At 45.8% G+C, this 18,273-nt stretch overlaps 1 protein-coding gene across 7 annotated transcripts in view; it reads left to right on the forward strand.

The window, feature by feature from the left end:
* Positions 1–917: 917 nt before the first annotated feature.
* Positions 918–18,273, forward strand: part of LOC125282099 (focal adhesion kinase 1-like) — a 91,402-nt gene continuing 74,046 nt past the window's right edge. For 3 of the 7 annotated variants that reach the window (XR_008959607.1, XR_008959608.1, XR_008959609.1), the window contains exon 1: positions 918–1,197. The gene's annotated coding sequence lies outside the window, so the exon portion shown is untranslated. Of the gene's footprint in view, positions 1,198–1,867; positions 3,187–3,849; positions 17,321–18,273 lie in introns of those variants that run through there. The other 4 variants (XM_057312989.1, XR_008959610.1, XM_057312987.1 and 1 more) reach the window with 4 other exon arrangements.

Consider the following 18,273-nt stretch of genomic DNA (forward strand, 5'->3'; position numbering starts at 1 on the left):
AGTAGCCCTGCCCCTTCCTATCCATTTTTTTTTTTTTTAAGAACACAAATCAGATATTACTTCCTGCTTGAAACCCTCCTCAGGCTGCCTGCGGCCTAAAGAACAAACGCCAGGTTCCTAAGGATGCCTGAAGAAGCCCCTGGACGAGTGCATTTTTGCCCCTTCCACTTGGTGTCCTGGGTCTGCTCAGCTGCCCTAGGCCTGGTGACTCCCAGATCCCGGGGGTCCTCCTCTTCTTTCTGCAGCCCAGGGACCAGCACGCAGGCCCCACATCTGTCTACCTCCAGCCACCTCCCACAGCCTCTTTCAGGCCGTCTTCCAGGATTCAATCTAAGTACAGCCCAGCATTAGCTGTGATGCCACGGAACACATCCCTGATGTGAGCCTCACTCTCCTGTGTGCAGAGGGTCCCGGGACACCTAACTCCTCGGGGTGGGCAGGAAGCCTGGCGAAGACACGCGCGAGGACTCGGGCCAGGCCCCGGCCCACTGGGGGGCGCGACCCTGCGGGTTCCGGCCCTGGGGCTGGGCTGCAGGGCGGCGGGCTAGGGAGGCCCTGCAAAGGGGCCGCGTCCGGGCTGTGGGGGGCAGGGCAGCGGGTGGGAGGGCTTCCCCGAGGTCGGTCCAGCCCCGCCGGCCCAGAGTGCCGCCAGTGGGACCTCCGGGACCTCAGCTCGGCGGGCCGCGCCTCCCGGCCTCCGCCGAGGCTTCCCCAGACCCGGCCACCACAGGCTCGCTCAGTCCATTGCCGTCCTGAATGCCCCGCGCGACTGTCCGGCGCGGTCTCGGGACCGGAGCCCCGTGTTGTGCAGGGCATGCGCGGGCCACCGGGCGCATGCCCGGTCCTCCGGAGGGGGGGTGGGGGGGGCGGAAGCTCGGCGCGGGGACGCGGCCGGGCGCGCGCCGGGGCGGTGAAGCGCTCCTCAGCCGGTCGCCGCGCATGCGCGGCCCTCGCCTACGCAGCACGGCCAGAGGGCGCAAGCCCGCCGCTGCTGCTGCTGCTACTGCCGCCGCCGCAGCCGGCGCCGCCGCCGCCTCCGCCGCCGCCGCGACCGCCGCCGCCGCCGGGACCGCCGCCGCCGCCGCCGGGAGCGCTGTGCGCCCGCGGCGTGAGGCGTTGGAGGGAGCGCCGCCCGTCGGTCCGCGGCGCCGCCTCGCAGTGGTCTGCCCTCGCCTCCCGGCGCCCCGCGCGGTACATGTGAGTGCGGGGAGGGGGCGGGGGCCGGGAAGCGGGCGGGTGGGCCGGCTCCTGGTGCTGGGGGTTGGCAGGGCCGCGGCCCGCGGGCGGAGGGCCGAGCGGGGCTAACCAGCCGGTCCGCGCCGCGGATGAGGCGGAGACGGACCCCTCCCGCGCGCCGCTTGGGAGGCCGAGGATGTGGGGAGGCCGGAGAAGTGGGGAGGACGAGGGAGGGGCCCGGGGAGGGCGGCACTCTGGGGAGGATCGGGGCGCGGGCGGGTCGGGAGATGTGGGACGGACTGGGGGTTTCCGGGAGGACGGGGATGTGGGGAGGCCGCCGGGGGGACAGGAGAGGCCAGGGAAGGGGGACGAGGGGGCGTGTTCTGGGAGAACGGCTATGGGTGGAGGACGGACTTGTGGGGAGGTCGGCGTGCTCCGGCAGGCCAGGGGACGAGGGGAGGCCGGGGGCTCGGGTAAACGGGGAGGTTTGGGGGACATGAGAAGGCCTGGGGGGGTTCGTGAAAGATGGGGAAGTTGGTGGATTCGGGGGTCTCGGAGAGACGGAGGGGCTGGAGGCCGGAGCGCACAGGGAGGCCGGGGGCTTGGGGAGGCCAGCCGGCCTCCTTGGGAGCTGGCCAATTGCCTCAAAGACAAAAGGGGGGAGAGAGAAAGGAAGAGGAAGAGGGAAATCCTTGGGGACCTGGAGGGGGGAGAAGAGCCCTGACCCGATATGGGGACTCACTGGCCCTGCGGCAGGGAAGGGCGAGCCTCGAACCCGGATCCGGGCCAGCTCTTTCCCCGCAGCTGGCGCTCAACTTGCTGTGGCCCTGTGGTTTTTGGGGCGAAAGGCCTGGAGACCTCGTTGATTCATTGTGCCTCCAAGTTTACCTCTTCCCAACCCAGCCCCCAGCTCTGCTTCTGGCTTAGGTGGAAGAAGGACTTGTTTCTTTCTCTCTCCTTTCCTTTCTTTTCTCAGGAGGAGGAGGAGGGGTGTGTGTGTTACTTGGTTTTATTTAATTGCAGGATTTAGCTTAATGCAGTAAGGGTAAAAAAATTTTTTTAGTCATTTCAACAGTGTCTCATTCTTGCATGGTTAGCCTGCAGCTGGGTTTTTGGCAGTGAGACTAAGATAATAGTAATGTAGTAATTATGGGAACTGGTTGAAATACATTCAAGCTGAAGGCGGTGTAAGGATTTGGGGATCTGTACATAAGACGACCAACGCTGGGATTCTTAGGTAGAATGTCAACATTTTCGTGGTTGGAAAAATAGGCCATTACTATTTGAAATGAAATACCAGAGCCTCACTCTTAATATTTTATTTGTAAAACTCATAATGGAAGCAGTCTTCTCTTGGAAATGTGTGAACTCTGGTCAGTTGTCTCATCTCTTGAAAACCTGAAAGGTGGATGAAGTGATGGAAAGATACATTGCAAATTAGCATTCACCTTATTTTTGTTGAGATCCAATGTAGGTGATTTTTTCATGCCATTGTGCTTTGGAGATAATTTTTAACATCCTGCAATATTTAAACACATGAAACTTATGAAGAAAGTTTGCGTTCCGGTGTCTTTATGAGTACATTGTTTTCTCTTTGTGGCTGTCCTTGGAGGTGAAACACTGAATGAGCCTACCACTCGTGTCTTGAATACATTTGTGTGCTAAATGTTGTCGAAGCAGCAAGATCCCATGTTACACATTCTTTAAGTAATATCTTTCCGGTGATTATCATATACTCTGATTTAATAATGAAAACTGGGGAAAGATTGTTTAAAACCCATTGCTGTCTTTTAAAGGATCCCACAATCAACCTAAGACTTGAGTATATACACTGAATAAAAGGACCTACGCATTGTTCAGAGGTTATGATGCATCAAGAAGCAAGTCCTTGGATAAATAAAGACATTGAATCCAGAACTTAGTGTTTAAGGTTTGGGGCCAAGAGTCCTGGGGCAGAGCCCTACAGGAGAGAGGACTTCAGCCTCTTTTCAGGCCGGCGGTCCGCTGAAGGTGAGTCGTGATTAGGAGTGAAGCTCCATGAGTGCGATGGGGTGGAAGTGTCCGGTGAAACCAGAAGTTAGGAGCCACAGTGCAGATCATTAGAACATTTCTCAGTAACATCGTTTCTCTAGCACTCCATGCCCATTGTTGGAAATTAGAGAACTTGACATCCCAATTCTTAAAATTGGGTTCTTCAGCAAGTCACATAACTTTTCTCGCTGGGAAGTTTGAGAAATTGTCTAAATAACAATTGTATTGTTAAAGCTATCCCCTTAAAAAAATGCTGATTAGTTCCCGCAGGAAAAATTATAGTGTCTTCTGTGTACTGTATATGTTCTATCGTGTAGTAAAGAGTCATTTTGAACATGACTCTTCTTTTTTGGATGTTAGTTTTGAGTTGCTACTTCTCTATCTCTAAAGATTTTATGGAAACCTTTTTTCCTGTATTTTTAAGTGTCTTAATTTTGAGAAAATACTTGTCTCAAGGGTAACACAGGAAAGATGAGAGTCAAAGTCTTAATATGTAAGTCTTTAACTTTTGAAAGTAAACATTTTCAGTTTAGACAGTTTTCGGCTAAAATCTTGTTTTAAATTTCAATATAATTAAAAATTCTGTCGTTTGTGAAATGAGGGGTTTTTTTTTGGCTTGTAAACCAGTAAAGTTTAGTTTCTGTAGTAGTTTATTTTGTCTTAAAGCTCGAGCTTAAGAACTTATTTCGTTACTGTATGTCCTTACTAAAATCCCTTAAATAATTAGCAAAATATTGCTGTGGGGGTCTTTGGGAATTTTTACTGATGCCTATAGAAATTATTTAAAATGCAAATTCTAAAAACTTGGGCAAAGTAAATGACCTTATTTGAGTGAATAGTAGTAAATTCCAGGAAGTTTGTGAGTGCAGTAAGCATTCAAATCTGAAGTCGCATCTCTGTCCTTAGAAGGATCCTCGGTGGAAGAGGATGAGCGCGGTTCCAGCTCCTGTTTGGGTGTACCTGTGTTTCAGTGCCTCAGCCAGCTGCCTTAAGTAGTTGTTTTTTTATGTCTCTTCTGAAAACCATGTTTCGTAGTGGATTATTTAAACCGTTGATGGCTTTTTCTCTCTGCTAATATTTGTGCAAGGTTTTTTTTTTTCTCTCTTCCATTTCATGACTACCAAAAGGCAACCTAGTGTAGGAGAAATGAAATGCCACTTTGTGGCATTAATTTCTAGGAATGGTGCCAAATCTTACCATTCAGAACTACATAAATGTGTTTCTGATTATAAAGTGCCAGAAGAACCCCCTCTCTTCCTGTCTGTAACAGTTGTATTGTTTTTTTTTGCTAGGCTCTATCATGGAAATAAAATTCAGATAGGCATATGTAATTCAACTTTCAGGATAGGTGAGATTTTTAGCAAATGCCGTTAATTATGGTCTGATTTGCATAAACACTAATGAAGTGGTTTTTAGAGGAAAGTATGAAATAGATGTTTTTGGCTGGGTGGCACTATTGCCACTTTTTAGCAGTTGAAAGCCTCCGAGAAGGGAACAAGTAGCATCGTCACAGAGTTTACTTATTTGTCAGGACATGAAGGTCTTTCCTTGCAAGCTTTGTATTGAACGAAACAAATTCTGCCTAGATCTTATTGATATACATTGGCATTTACTGTAAACTCATTTTTCAGAACAAGAAAAATGACCAAAGTCATACATGTGAATGTTATCCACTGATAGGGGAGGAGATGTAATGTTACTGCTACGTGTGGGGTATTGTGTGTTGTTGGTAGGTGTCACTACCTTTTTACCGATGAATTAAATCTGGGAGATGACACGTGCCAGACCTGAGGTGATTGCTTTCATGCTTTTTCTCCTTTATTCCTCCTGAGAACCATTGAATGTGCTATTGCTATCCTCATTTTTGCAGAGGAGACACTGGAAGTTTGGAGTTCGAGGAGCTTGCCGTGGGCCTCTTGGCCCACAAGGGGTAGGTCCTTGTTGGCTGGGCCTGCTGAACTCTCTGTGCAGCTTCTAGGACCAGACAGGACTAGAGCAGCAGTAGTCTCACAGATCTGAACCCAGCCTTCCGAAGGGGGAGTGAGTAGCATGCAGGTGTAAGTACCGTGTCTGGGAGAGTTGAAATAATTATATTTTCTGTTTGAATCTGACGCTTTCATATCATGAAGCTGTGATCTGGCCAACATGGTGTAGGTAAACATTTTAATGAACATACCAAAATTGTTTGTTTTAAGTTAATTTAAAATCAGTTAAATACAAATATATAATGCATAGTGCAGTGATTGACGCTTATTTGTTCAAGGTTGTGCTTTAGTAACCTCTACATTGTTACAGAGTTTTTTCATTGGTGACTTTTTTTGGGGGGGGTGTCAGTGTTTATGAATATAGTTTTGTGGGAAGCAAGGTGTAATGTGAGGGAAAAGTAAATTGTAAATTTCTCATGCAGGTTTCATCCCCTTGTAGTAAATCCTAGAATTTATAATCTCTAACACATTGCTGCTCTATAAATGTTTCTGAAGTGAATGTGCTCGTTCTCGCCGATTTAGAATTTTCCATCGTGCTTTTAAGACTTGACGTACTCTGTCCTCCTTTATTTAGGGCCAGTGGACCAAAACCAAGGCTCAGAAGAACCTAAAAAGTTGTATCTATGGGCTGTCTGTGCCTAGGATCTCCTTTCTGCCTCCATTTTCTATCTTAAAAGTCCTGCCATCTGGTGCTTTGGATTGTGCTGTGAACGGTAGGTGCTTGTTGGGTCTACTTGTGACCAAAGCACCATGTGTTTGTCTTTGATGGACTGAAGAAAGAGCTGACGTGGTTTTATACATTCCATATTTGTAGTGCATTGTGTGTCTTTTTATAGAATTTAAGCAACACGAGGGCAGAAACTTTGTTTTACACACTATGGCATCCCCAGTGTCTGACACAATATTTATTGAATGAAAGAACCCAGGCTCATTCGTTGTTGGAGAACTGTTCCTGCATCAGTCAGCAGTCCACTGTTTTTTGTTTGCCTTGGTAAAGAACCTTACTTACAAACCAGGTAGGACTTGATACCAGGGAGAACTTGGATTATCTGTTTCTATCTTTGTCTGCTTTATTTTAGATTATAAATATCATGAAACTTGAGCTGCGGGAAAAAGGCATTTCTCTGTCCCTTTATGGTTTTCAAATGTTTTTTTCTAGAAATTAATTTTGTAGGAATTGGTCATGTGTTCGTTAGGACTCATTCTATATTCTGAAGACCTAGGAAGTTGGGATTTATAAAAGATCCTTGATGACTGGTCTAGAAGCTCTAATGTATCTTTTACTAATCAGTTGGATTCATCATGTACTTTACAAGGGTTTTACATTATGCCCTGAAACCATTTTTAAAAATGCATCTTCCCAGGGGCGCCTGGGTGGCTCAGTTGTGAAGCATCTGCCTTCGGCTCAGGGCATGATCCCAAGGTCCTGGGATCGAGCCCCACATCGGGCTCCCTGCTCCGCTGGCAGCCTGCTTCTTCCTCTCCCACTTCCCCTGCTTGTGTTACCTCTCTCGCTGGCTGTCTCTCTCTGTCAAATAAATAAATAAAATCTTAAAAAAAAATCCATCTTCCTAACACTGTAATGCCAGTTCCATGACACACCGGCCTTCCGATGATCTGCTTAGAGAGTCTTTTACGTTGTTGTTCAGAGTAAACGTTTTGAGCAACAGGTCACTTACCTTCACTCAGGCAAGAAAAGTCAGTATTTGGGTAAAAAAAAGAGTTTGTTCTTCCTCAGCAAGTTCCCCTTGGTCTTGCTTATTGCGAAGGGAAACACGTGCGTGCGCACACCACAGTAAACCAGTAAACTGGTTGTTTGCAGTGGTTCTCAAAGTACAACTGCATCACCATCACTTGGCCGGGTTAGAAATGCCTGTGCTCGTGCCCCACCTCTGACCTCCTGAATCAGACTCGGGGGGTGGGGCCCGCAGTCTGTTTGAACATGCTGTCCAGGAGCTTCTGTTGCATGCTAATGTCTGTCAACCACTACTTGAGAGTGTTTTAAGAGAAATGCAAGTCGTAGCAGGCAAAAAATCAGTCGTAAATGGCAGAGGCATGTGTTTGGCTTCTGACCACTTAGATTTGCTAGTGAGATTGCCTTCACTTCAGGACTCTTTTTCAGTATGTTTTTCAGGTTTTCTAGAGTCTTGGGAAGACCTCACAACTAATTTTGTTTAGGGATTTTGAATGTTTTATGCTGAGGTCATTAAATTCTTTTGAATCTTGGTTTGGATTTTAAATAAATGATTTTGCATTGAAATAGCAATTTGTATGGCCCCTGGACTTGTGGTTTTTGGCAGATAGCAGGAAAGTGTGTATATGTGGGTGCTCAAGGCACGTGTTCCCTGGTGGTTTTGTTTTGGTGTTGAAAGATTGGCTTGCTTATATTACAGTCAGGATGATTTCCAAGTCTTGGGGTGACTACTAAAACAGTATTGTGTGAATTGATTCTATGCCTAGCATTAAAGTCATATCTAAATTTAATATGTATTGTTTTGCCTTTGTCCTTTATTTTTTCCCTAAGATCAGAGCTAGATAAAAGTTAGTGTTCAAAGATGGAATTGGTGATATGCTTACTTTCTACTATGTCTTATGCAGAGTTGGACGCACCTGAAGGCAAATAGAATATTGTGAGCTCAGGGACAGGGACTCTGTATTATCCTGTACGTATCTGTGGGTCCTTCACAGCTTCCTCCTCCTCCTATAGTGGGTTGGCCCTCAGTCATTGGTTTAATGATTGAAGAAGACTCTGTGCTCCTGCTGAGGGGGCCTTGTGATCTTGAAGTACATGAAGTTGTTACTAAGGTAGAGAAGAGAATTAGGGACAGACGGGTGGACTTAGGTTACCATAATGTGGACGCGAAGTACAAAGGATGTTTCCACGTACCTCTTCTGGCCCCCATCAGACTGAGTCAGTGGTGTAGCCCTGTGATGGAGAAAATAAAAGGAATGAGCTGGTGGGAAAAAGTGATCTGAAACAGTTTCTTTCTCCTTACATTGGTCAAGTGAAGTTAAAGTTCTAGTTTATAGTCAGTTATAGACTGTGACCCCACTAAATGTACATCAGAGCGCTTGGCCTGGAGCACCTCTCAGTGAGGGAGTCTCCTGTTGCTCCCCGCTGTGCTGGGAGGCTCCAGCCGCCCCCCAGTCTTCTCTCTAATGACTGCTTCAGCCCTGCTCTGGTCTTGTGTCAGTCGCCCCGCCCCGCCCCTTCTGGTGGTTTCTGCTGTGTTGCTGCCTTGTGGTTTTAAATAGCCTTTTCCTGGTTACAGTGAGGTTGCACATCTTTTTATACATTTACTGGCCATTCGGATTCACTGTTTTTCGAAGTGCCCATATTTTTCTATTAGGTTATTTTTAAATTGATTTGTAGACTATATATATTCAGAACACACATTCTTTGTTGGTTATGTATTTTGCTGCTGTCTCTTCCCACTTTGTCATATGCAGTTTCACTGACTCAGTGGTTTTTGTGTGTTTTTTTTTTTTTTATGAATAGAAGTTCTTAAGTTTAATTAGTGCCATTTGTCAGTCTTTTCCTTTGTAAGCTTTTTGTGTCTTTCCCTGCCCTGAGGTCATGAACTAGTTCCTCATTTATTCTCTAAATGCTTTTATACTTGTGCTTTTAACCTTTAACTTTGTAATTCTCTCAGAATTGGTTTTGGTGCATAATCTGAAGAAGGAATCCAGCTTCATTAACCTGTGGACAGGCTAGTTGTCCGAACACCGTTCATTGAAAAGAGCATCTTTCCCCCAGCGCTCTGCAGTGCCCCTTTTCTTGGAAATGAAAGGTCCGTGTGTATGTGCATCTGTTTTGGACTTTCTTGAATTCCACTGGTACTGCCCAGTTTAAGTTGCTTCAATTATTTTAGTTTTATAACAGGTCTTATTGTGGAACTCTTCCCACTTGGTTCCTTTTTAAGCATACCTTGGCCCTCCTTGACCCTTTGCAGATCTGTATCTGTTTTAGAATCCCTTGCTGACTTGCAAGGAATTTCTTCCTGCTGTTGCTTGGAATGACGTCGAACGTGATCAGTGTGTGGAGAGTCGTTTCTTGGTTTGAGTTATTACAAATAAAGCCTTTGAATAATTTTGCTCAAGTCTTCATGTGACCATCGGCTTTTGTTTTTCCTGGAAATGGTTGGGTCTAGCACTGTAATGGCTGGATCCTGTGGTAGGCCTATGTTGGCTTTTTGAGAAAGTGTCAAACTCTGTCCTGGAATGGCTGAACCATTTCACATTCCTCCCAGCTTTGTGTGAGAGTTCCAGTCACGCTGGATCGTTGGGGCAACATTTGGTATGGTTAGTCTTTTAGCTTTTCAGCCATTCCGATAGGTGTGTAATGGTTTTTCTTTGTGGTTTTGCCACCTGTGTATCTTTTGGTGTTCAAATCTTTTGCCTATTAAATTTTTTTTCTTATTGGTGGGTTCTTTATATATTCTGGATACAAGTCTTTGTCAGATGTGTGCTGTGCTTTTCTCTCATGCTATGGTTTGTTTTTGCATTCTCTCTCTCTCTTTTAAAGATTTTATTTATTTATTCGAGGTAGGGAGAGAGAGCGGGATGGGGGAGGGGCCGAGGGAGAGGGAGCAGCGGACTCCCCGCTGAGCAGGGAGCCTGCTGCCTTTGGGACTCAATCCCAGCACCCTGAGATCATGACCTGAGCCCAAGGCAGACACTTAACTGACTGAGTCTCCCAGGTACCCCTGGACTGTGCTTTTTCAGTGTCGTAGTTAAGAAGTTGTTGCCTAATCCTAGGTCACAAAGGTTTTCTCCTTTATTTCCCTCCATCCCCCTCTAGAAAAGTTTCAGGTTTACATTTAGGTCTGTGATTCATTTTTATTTATGGTGTAGGATATTATTTGTAGGATTCTTAACTTAGTTCTGATTATTTGTAGGAGTCTATTGAGGCATAGAATGAAGATATAGCTCCTTCTGAGAGCTTTTTTTTTTTCTTTTTTGCTTCAACCAGTTTAAAGCAGGTTTAAGGCTTGAGGTATTTTGGACCGCCCAGTGCTGTGATTTTACTGGAGAGGTGACTCACCTCTGGTTTCTTTTATCTTGAGCTCTGTAGCCTTTAGGGCCCTGCTTCTGGAGGTAGTGTTTTTGGTTAAACACCCTAAGGGACCCAGCTTTTGATTCTTACTCCTCTTTCCCTGAATGGTTGTAAAAATGAAAGTTGAAAATTTTCAGAATTGGCAAATGACTGCAGGGCAGAGGTGGTTTCTGTGCTTGTTCATCTCTTTGGGTTCCTGATTTCACTTTAATTTTGGCCTGTTCTTTCCTTATTGTCTTGTCAGTTTCTGGTTGATTTTAAGATTTTAAAGTATTCTGTCCATCTTTTTTAGTCTTTTTCAGGGGAATGATTGGGCCAGATAACATAGCCTGTAGTTAAGGATACAGGGAAAAGTGTGTTTTATTTCACTGCAGTGTTTGGAGTCTAGACTTGGATCTGTGTCTCCTGTAGTCGTTGCTAGCTGTGTGTGGCTCTTTAAATTAAAATTAAATAAAATGAAAAGTTCTGTTTGACAGTCACACTAGCCCCAGTTTGGGTGCTCAGTATGCAGGTGTGGCTAGTGGCTACCACCTCGGACAGTGCAGAGATGGGACATTTTCATCGTCATGGAGCGTTCTCTTACACAGTGCTGGCCGGACTCTTGACTTTTTCCAAAGTCCGCCTAGAGCAGGAACAGCTAGACAGAGGATTGAGCCTCTTTGACAGGCGTATCATGGAGCCTGTCTCTAAGGTGGTGTGGGTTCTCAGACCGGTATAGGTGGGATCATGGGAGGCTGTGGTGCACTGAGTAGAAAACCACTAAGTACTGATATTTAATTTACAAATACCTGCCTAGTGCTTCCTTAGGGTGTCTGTTTCTTTCTTTCTTCTTTAATTTACAAAAAGTAGCAGTAATTTAAAAATTATCAAAATTAAATAGCGAGTCAAAAATTAAATTTTACCCTTAGCTAAAGTCTCAGGTATTAGTAATCAAAGATGTCTAGGTATCATAGTTTGTGTAGAGACGCAGGTCTTTTTAGTAGAAAGAGCATCTTAACTAGGAAACAGGAGGTTGAGGTACAAATACTGGTGCGTTGCCTTTAGTCACGTGACTTCTGATACTGTCTATATAAACTCTAGTATCTGTGATCTTTGAAGCTCTGCGTGCAGTTACTATGTGGGATGGTGTACACATGTAAAGTGCCAGGACAGTTGACCCCTGAACAGTGCGGGCCGCCGGACCCTTCCCCATAGTTGAGAATCGGCAGTTAGCACATATTTTGTATGTGTATCATATACTGTATTATAAAAAGGTAAGTTAGAGAAAAGAGGATGTTGAGAAAATTATGAGAAACTACATTTACTATGCGGCATGTATCAAAAAAAATCTGTGTATACGTGGACCCAGTTGTTGAGGCGTCAACAGTATTAAATACCTGTCTTGTGCCTGGTGTAGTGTCAGCCCCCGGGGGCACAGACAGGAGGGGAGTGAGGCAGTCAGCGTGCAGTGTGATGCCTACAGTGATAGTGCCAGAGCAGAGTGCTCTGAGGACCTGGAGGGCATGTCCCCGTCACGGTCACGCTCAGAGGTCAGCAAACTTTCTCTGTTAAAGGTCAGATAGTAAACATTTCAGGCTTTGTAGGCCACATAGGGCCTGTCACATAGCTGCCTTTTTTTTTTTTTAAACAACCTTTAAAAGGGTAAAAACCTTGATTAGCCCAGAACCATACAGAAACTGGCTGTGGACCAGATGCCGTGACCTCTGCAGGTCTGGCTGTCTGCAGGGATCTGTAGAAAGAGAGTGGAAGGTGGGAAGCAGGCAGGGCCTCGTGGAGGACATGCCCGCTCTAAAGGTGCAGAGGCGGGAGAGGCTGGGGTCTGTGAGACTGGATGTTTTTACTAGTGTTTAGGAGTACAGAAAGGGTTGGGTCGAGAAGGAGGTAGGGTTGATACTATTGACAAGATCAGAGCAGCGTGTGGTTGATTCTGACGGGAGCAGATTCCTATGGCAAGCGGGTGGTTAACTAGTACAAGGTCGGTCAAGGAGCTGTTGCAGTCATGCGCTTCAGAAGGGAGAGGAGCCAAGCCTTTGTCATTAAGGGAATGGCTGCCCGGTGTCTGTCGCCCAGCTAGTAAAGTGATGGGCAAAGTTCAGATGGTCCAATCTAACAGCCTGTGTCCTTTTAATTCTACAATTACGTTGTACACACAAGTGAAGAAGGCCTTAATTAAGGGCGTGACTGAGGAACTGGAGAGAGGGTGATTTGAAGCCTGTTTCTCAGCCAGTCTCCAGGCTCTGACCTGGGAAATGAAGAGCCAGGGCTGAGAGAGGGGGTGTCCAGAGCAATTCCAGGATGGCTCCCAGATTTCTCCCTTGGTGAAAAGTCCATGAAGATCTTTTTGTTTTTAAGTGCTTACTGATCAGACTGTTTGTTGCTTAAGGAGGAAATGCTGTCTCCTAGGTCCATGAACCCCAGAAGCGGTACGCAGAATTGTGTGTATGCACATGAGCTGTTTTCCTGGGGTAGGATGCTTGGGCTTTCGTCCCATTATCAAAAGTGAGCCCAGCCCAAGGCGGGGGCACTCCTTGTTATTGGACTGTGGATGTCTGACACTCTGCCCGGGTGTGAGGCTGTAAGGGAAAGCTAAGCATCCAAATCACAGGACTGTTACTTTAAGTGTCATACATCCCAGACCGCTACATAAAACACAGGCACATGAAGCTGTCACCTGAGCCCAACTGTACCAACCGAGGTCTACCAGCCAGCAGTGCAGATGTCTCCCCTGGCCTCCGAGAGACAAAACAAGGCCCGGTTTTTGTACATAGAAGGCCAGCCAGGAGAGTTTGGGACTCTCGTTGGCATGGATGTTTCAACATGCTGTTGTACATGAGATGAAGCTAAAGTTTATAAACTATTAGGAATATCTTAACAGTCCCATGGCTCTGAGAGATGGACCAGTGTCACTTTTAGTTGGCTGTGTTAGTTCCAAAAAGGAGTGTAGTTTTTCTGTCCGCTCAGAAGTGCGTTGATAGTTAATAGTTGTAAGACAGTACCTAACTCGTCCTGTTACAGTTAGCTCTTCCGTGAACAGATGCAGGAGGAACTGGGCAGCTGGTGGTTTATGTTCGCACCAGGCAGATGAATGTGGTGTCCTGGAGTCTAAACTGGATTGGTTCGTGTTTGACATTAGCGTTATATGTAATTTAGGAATTACAGACTCTAGATTATAGCAGTCCGTGCAGAGATTTGCTGTTTTTGGTGATATATGGCTGCCCTATAGAAGTTGAGGCTTAGAGGGGAGCGTTTGGAAATGGGTTTATGTCTGAGAAAGTTTCCCTTTTCCTGTTGACAGGACTGTGACCTCCATTAAGGGCCAAGTGTCATGAATGGCAAAGATCTAAGAAATGATGGAATTCAGTGATGGTGTAGACGTTAGAAGTGAAAACCCCTAGGCTGTTTAAAATATCACCCTTAAGATTTCAGGCTGGGGATAATTGTGATTCCAGTGTAGGTAAAAAGTTTGGCGTCTCCTTGGCTGTGTCATGGCAAAAAAAAGCTTTGCTTTCTGCTTTGGGAAAAATACATTAGTTGTGTCCTAAGGAATTGACTTGATAAAAGAGGTAGCAGGAGTAACTTAGTTTAAATGCAAGTTGTCTACATATGAATTAATTTTTGTCGGGTGACGGTTGATGATTTGGTTGGTGAAGAGTTGATGTTTGATTTTCGTCTTTGAGTCTGCCCTTTCAACTATTTCATTGGAAATTCTAAACTTTTCCACTGGGTGTTTGCCTCCTTTATTTTTATTGTTTTAGGTAGTCTAGGGTTTTAGAGGTTGATCTAAATTTAGGGATCAGCTGGTCCGGGGCTCCCACTGTAGAGAGGAAGAAATAACAGGGTAAGGCTCCTTGGGTAAATGGCTCCTTGATACTGACAGAGGAGAACTCTCAAGATTCTCTCAGCTGTCTTGACCTTTAGCTCACGGGTGATCTTTTTAGTAGATGAGAAGGGTATGAAGACAGCTTCTAAAACTCAGGTTTCCTATTAACTGTCAGGAGATTGAAAAAAATGGATGTAATTGAAAAATGGGTGAGAAATGGACACCGTTGAATCCGTTGTTCACACTGTATCCAAGTAACTTGTGGTTTGCATTCAGTCATTTATTTCTACATTGTCTTGGATATTTGAGGAATGACAAAACAAATCTCACACGTGTATATAGTCTAAGTTTTAGAAGACTAATAATGCCAGTTGTTCTCACTTCTCTACCAGATTTAGAGCATTGTCCTGAGTCACTCTTGACTCTTGAGCATCTTGTCCTGATGGGGATTCATTAAAAAGAAGACAGTCCTGGGGTGCCTAGCTGGCCCAGTGGGTGGAGCATGTGGTTCTTAATCTTGGGGTTGTGAGTTTGAGCCCCACGTTGTGTGTAGAGATTATATAAGTGAGTAAGTAAGTAAGTAAATTAAAAAAAAAAAAAAGACGGTCACTGCCTCAGGAAGCTTTTGGGTACGTCAGTGGTCCTGAAAGTAGTGTATGTAAGAATCACCAAGGAGAGTATATGAGAGATGCAGGCAGGGGGGCCTGGTGCCTTAGTCAGTTAAGCGTCCTACTCTTGTTTTGGGCTTAGGTCATGATCTCAGGGTCATAAGATCCAGCCCTGTGTCAGGCTCTGTGCTCAGTGTGGAGTCTCCTTTCCTGCCCCACCGCCTCGTGATCTGGCTTTTTCTTTCTCAAAAAAAAAATTTTTTTTAATGCAAATGCCTGGTGTTATCCCACAGAGATGTTGGATGATCATTGCTGATGTGGACGCCTGTCACCTGCATTTTATTTATTTTTTATTTTAGTTTAGTTTATTTGTTTTTTAAAGATTTTATTTATTTATTCGACAGAGACAGAGACAGCCAGCGAGAGAGGGAACACAAGCAGGGGGAGTGGGAGAGGAAGTAGCAGACTCCCAGCAGAGGAGCCTGATGTGGGGCTTGATCCCATAATGCTGGGATCACGCCCTGAGCAGAAGGCAGACGCTTAACCGCTGTGCCACCCAGGCGCCCCTGTCACCTGCATTTTAAACTAGCATCTCCTCGTGCTGAAAGAACACTGCTGTAGTGTTGCTGTAAGGACGTTGTAAATCATCAGGACCTAGAGTTTGGGAGGCCCCCAAGACTACCTGCAGGTTCCGTGGTTCACTAGAAGGACTTAGAGAACTGCGAGAAGCCATTATCCTCATGGTTATGGTTTATTACAGGGCAAGGATGCGGACAGAAGTCAGTGAAGGAAAGGCACACCGGGCGAAGTCCAGGGAAGACCAAGCATGAGCTTCTAGTTGTCCTCTCGCAGTGCAGGTGTGCTGACTTCTCCCAGCACCGATGCTGCCAACCAGGGAAGCTCACCTGAGCCTTGGTGTCCAGGATATGTATTGGGGGTTGTCCCATAGGCACTGCCTACATGGCTGAGTTTAGTCTCCAGTCCCTCTGGAGATCAAACTGGTGTCGTGTGTGGCGCAAGGCTCCACCAGAAATCAAATTGTTAGCATGGACTGTCTGGTGTGGCCGAAGGCCCCCAGCTAAACAAAGACCGCCTTATCAGGCAGGGGATTCCAAAGGCTCAGAGGTGACTTCCCAGGAGCTGGGCAATGGCCAAATCTTCCCTGGGGCAAGCTTAATCCTTTCCTGCATACAGCCTAGAAAGTAAATTGTTATTCCTGTCATTACTAGGGAGTTCAAGAAATTACTGCTTTTGGGGCGCCTGGGTAGCGCAGTCCTTAAGCGTCTGCCTCCGGCTCAGGGTGTGATCCCGGCGTTCCGGGATCGAGTCCCACATCGGGCTCCTCCGCTGGGAGCCTGCTTCTTCCTCTCCCACTCGCCTGCTGTGTTCTCTCTGTCACATAAATAAATAAAATCTTCCAAAAAAAAAGAAAAGAAATTACTGCTTGTAGGTAGAAGATACATTGCAACCACATGTAGTGTAATTTGCCACAAAACTAAAATACCAGAATTTCTGCACCCAAGTGAAGATGTCTCCAGAAGTGTGTCATACTTGACACCTGTCGTAATGTTTTCATCAAGAATTTGAGTAAAGAACAGGAGTTAATGCTGGGAGACCGTTCATTTTTAGAATCAGGATTTGAAAATACTTCGACAGGTTGTAATGAAGTGCTAAAATCAACAAGGTAAAATTTATAAGGAATAAAGGTAAAATGACAGACTTAAGTTAAAAAGAAAAAAACAGCTGAGAAGTTAAAGATATGTGGTATGTGCCTTAGCTGTACCTGTGGTCAGAAGATCTGGGGAAGATGACTGAAACGGATCGGCAGGCTTCTTTGTGAAGGGGCAGATGGTAGATATTTTAGGTTTTGCAGACTAAGAGGCAAAATGAAGGATATTATGTAAGTACTTACATAACAGGAAAGAACACTAATATCTATAAAATTTTTATTGACAGAATTTCAAATAATAGTTGAGTATGTATATATATTTTAATACAGGTCTAATAAGAATGGAATTTTTTTTCGGGGGAGGGTTGGATAACATGTTTTGTAATTGGAGCTCACAGGTAGTGTTCCGTATCATCACAACCAATGACAAATGTTCAGTCTCGGGGCTGATCGTCACGGAAGGTTACAGATGTCATCTCTGACAGTGTCTGCATACTCGTAGGTGCTCTTGCACACTGATACCAGTTCGGGAGCATATCATTTCAGTTTAGTGTATTCATCGTTTGGCAGACATCGATAGAATTCCACTAGATTCTTTTTGATGTTTGCCTTTCCGCACGTCATTACAGCGCAGATTCCTCTCTCCGATGGATGGTCTGATGGAAGTGCCTCAGTTGCTCGGTGAAGTGGGTTTGAGATACGTGAATTTTCATTGTACTTGCATTGAGGTTTGAGAAATGCCGCTGGAACTGTAGTTTGAGCTCAAAACACATCTGCTACACGTTTGTGTGGGGACATAAATCCACTTCTCTCTTTAACTTTTAATTTTTTTCATTTTTAATTAGCCGCTATGCCCAGCGTGGGGCGTGAACTCCACCCTGAGGTCAGGAGTTGCACGCTCCTCCGAGTGAGTCAGCAGGCGCTGCTCTAACTTGTGGCGGCGGGGGAGCCGTGTGGCCGCGTCGGACGTTGCTTGTGAGTAAGATGCTTGCAGCCACTGAAATGCCTTCACTGCCCGAAGTCCCTCATATGAGCGCTGCTGTGCCTTGTCAATTTAGGCTGAGCTCATGAAGAAATGTTAACATGTAGGAGCAAAAGCTAATTTCCGAAGCAATTGAGTGTTTGGTAATAGTGATGAGTAAAGGGGGGGGTCTTTTTCAAGTAGATTTCAGTCTTGGCTCTGCGGTTGAAAAGTCACAACAGAGCCTTGCACAAACCATTGAACTGCAGTGTGGTAGGACAAGTCAGGCTATTTCATGAGGTTGCCGTTGGTACTACTGGCTCAGTAACACATGATGGGTTCGAATACTTTCCAGAAAGCTCCTGCTCATGAATGATAGACTGAATAACCATAGTTTAAATGCTTTAAGCAACTTATATTTTCATCATTGTAAATTTTCCAGCTAACCCTTTTTCTGCTCTGCAGATATTTTTACTGTCATCAGTTATAATGTGTCTTAGCAGATTCTACTCCAGGTTGTATTAAATCAGGGTTTTCTTAATATCTTTAAAAGTGTTCTCACCAGCAGTTCCACACTGACTGCCCTCAGAGGCCCCTTCTTCAGTCCCATTGACCCCTTGAACAAACAGCCTAGCAGTGTGGGGAACACCTGTTGGCTCAGTCCTTCGCCTCGTTCCTTCACTGACTCTCTGTTGTCATCCATGTAAGATGAGGGACCATTTAGGGTTTGGAGCAGAGAAGCGATGCCGTCTGATCTAGGCTTGGAATCGGTCTGCCGTGGTGAGCGTGTATGCTAGGGTGGCAGGGCTGGGAGCGGGGAGGCCTGTTCCGGAGTGCTGTAGTCATTTCGGTGAGGGATGGTGGCTCCGGTCACGATGGTGTTGGTGAGCATGATGGCGAGGGGACAGCGTCTGGGCCTCTTTTGTGGGAAGAACCAACATTACTTGCTGACAAGACTGGATGGGGA

Source organism: Ursus arctos, unplaced genomic scaffold, assembly GCF_023065955.2.
Source record: "Ursus arctos isolate Adak ecotype North America unplaced genomic scaffold, UrsArc2.0 scaffold_16, whole genome shotgun sequence".
Lineage (NCBI taxonomy): Eukaryota > Metazoa > Chordata > Mammalia > Carnivora > Ursidae > Ursus > Ursus arctos.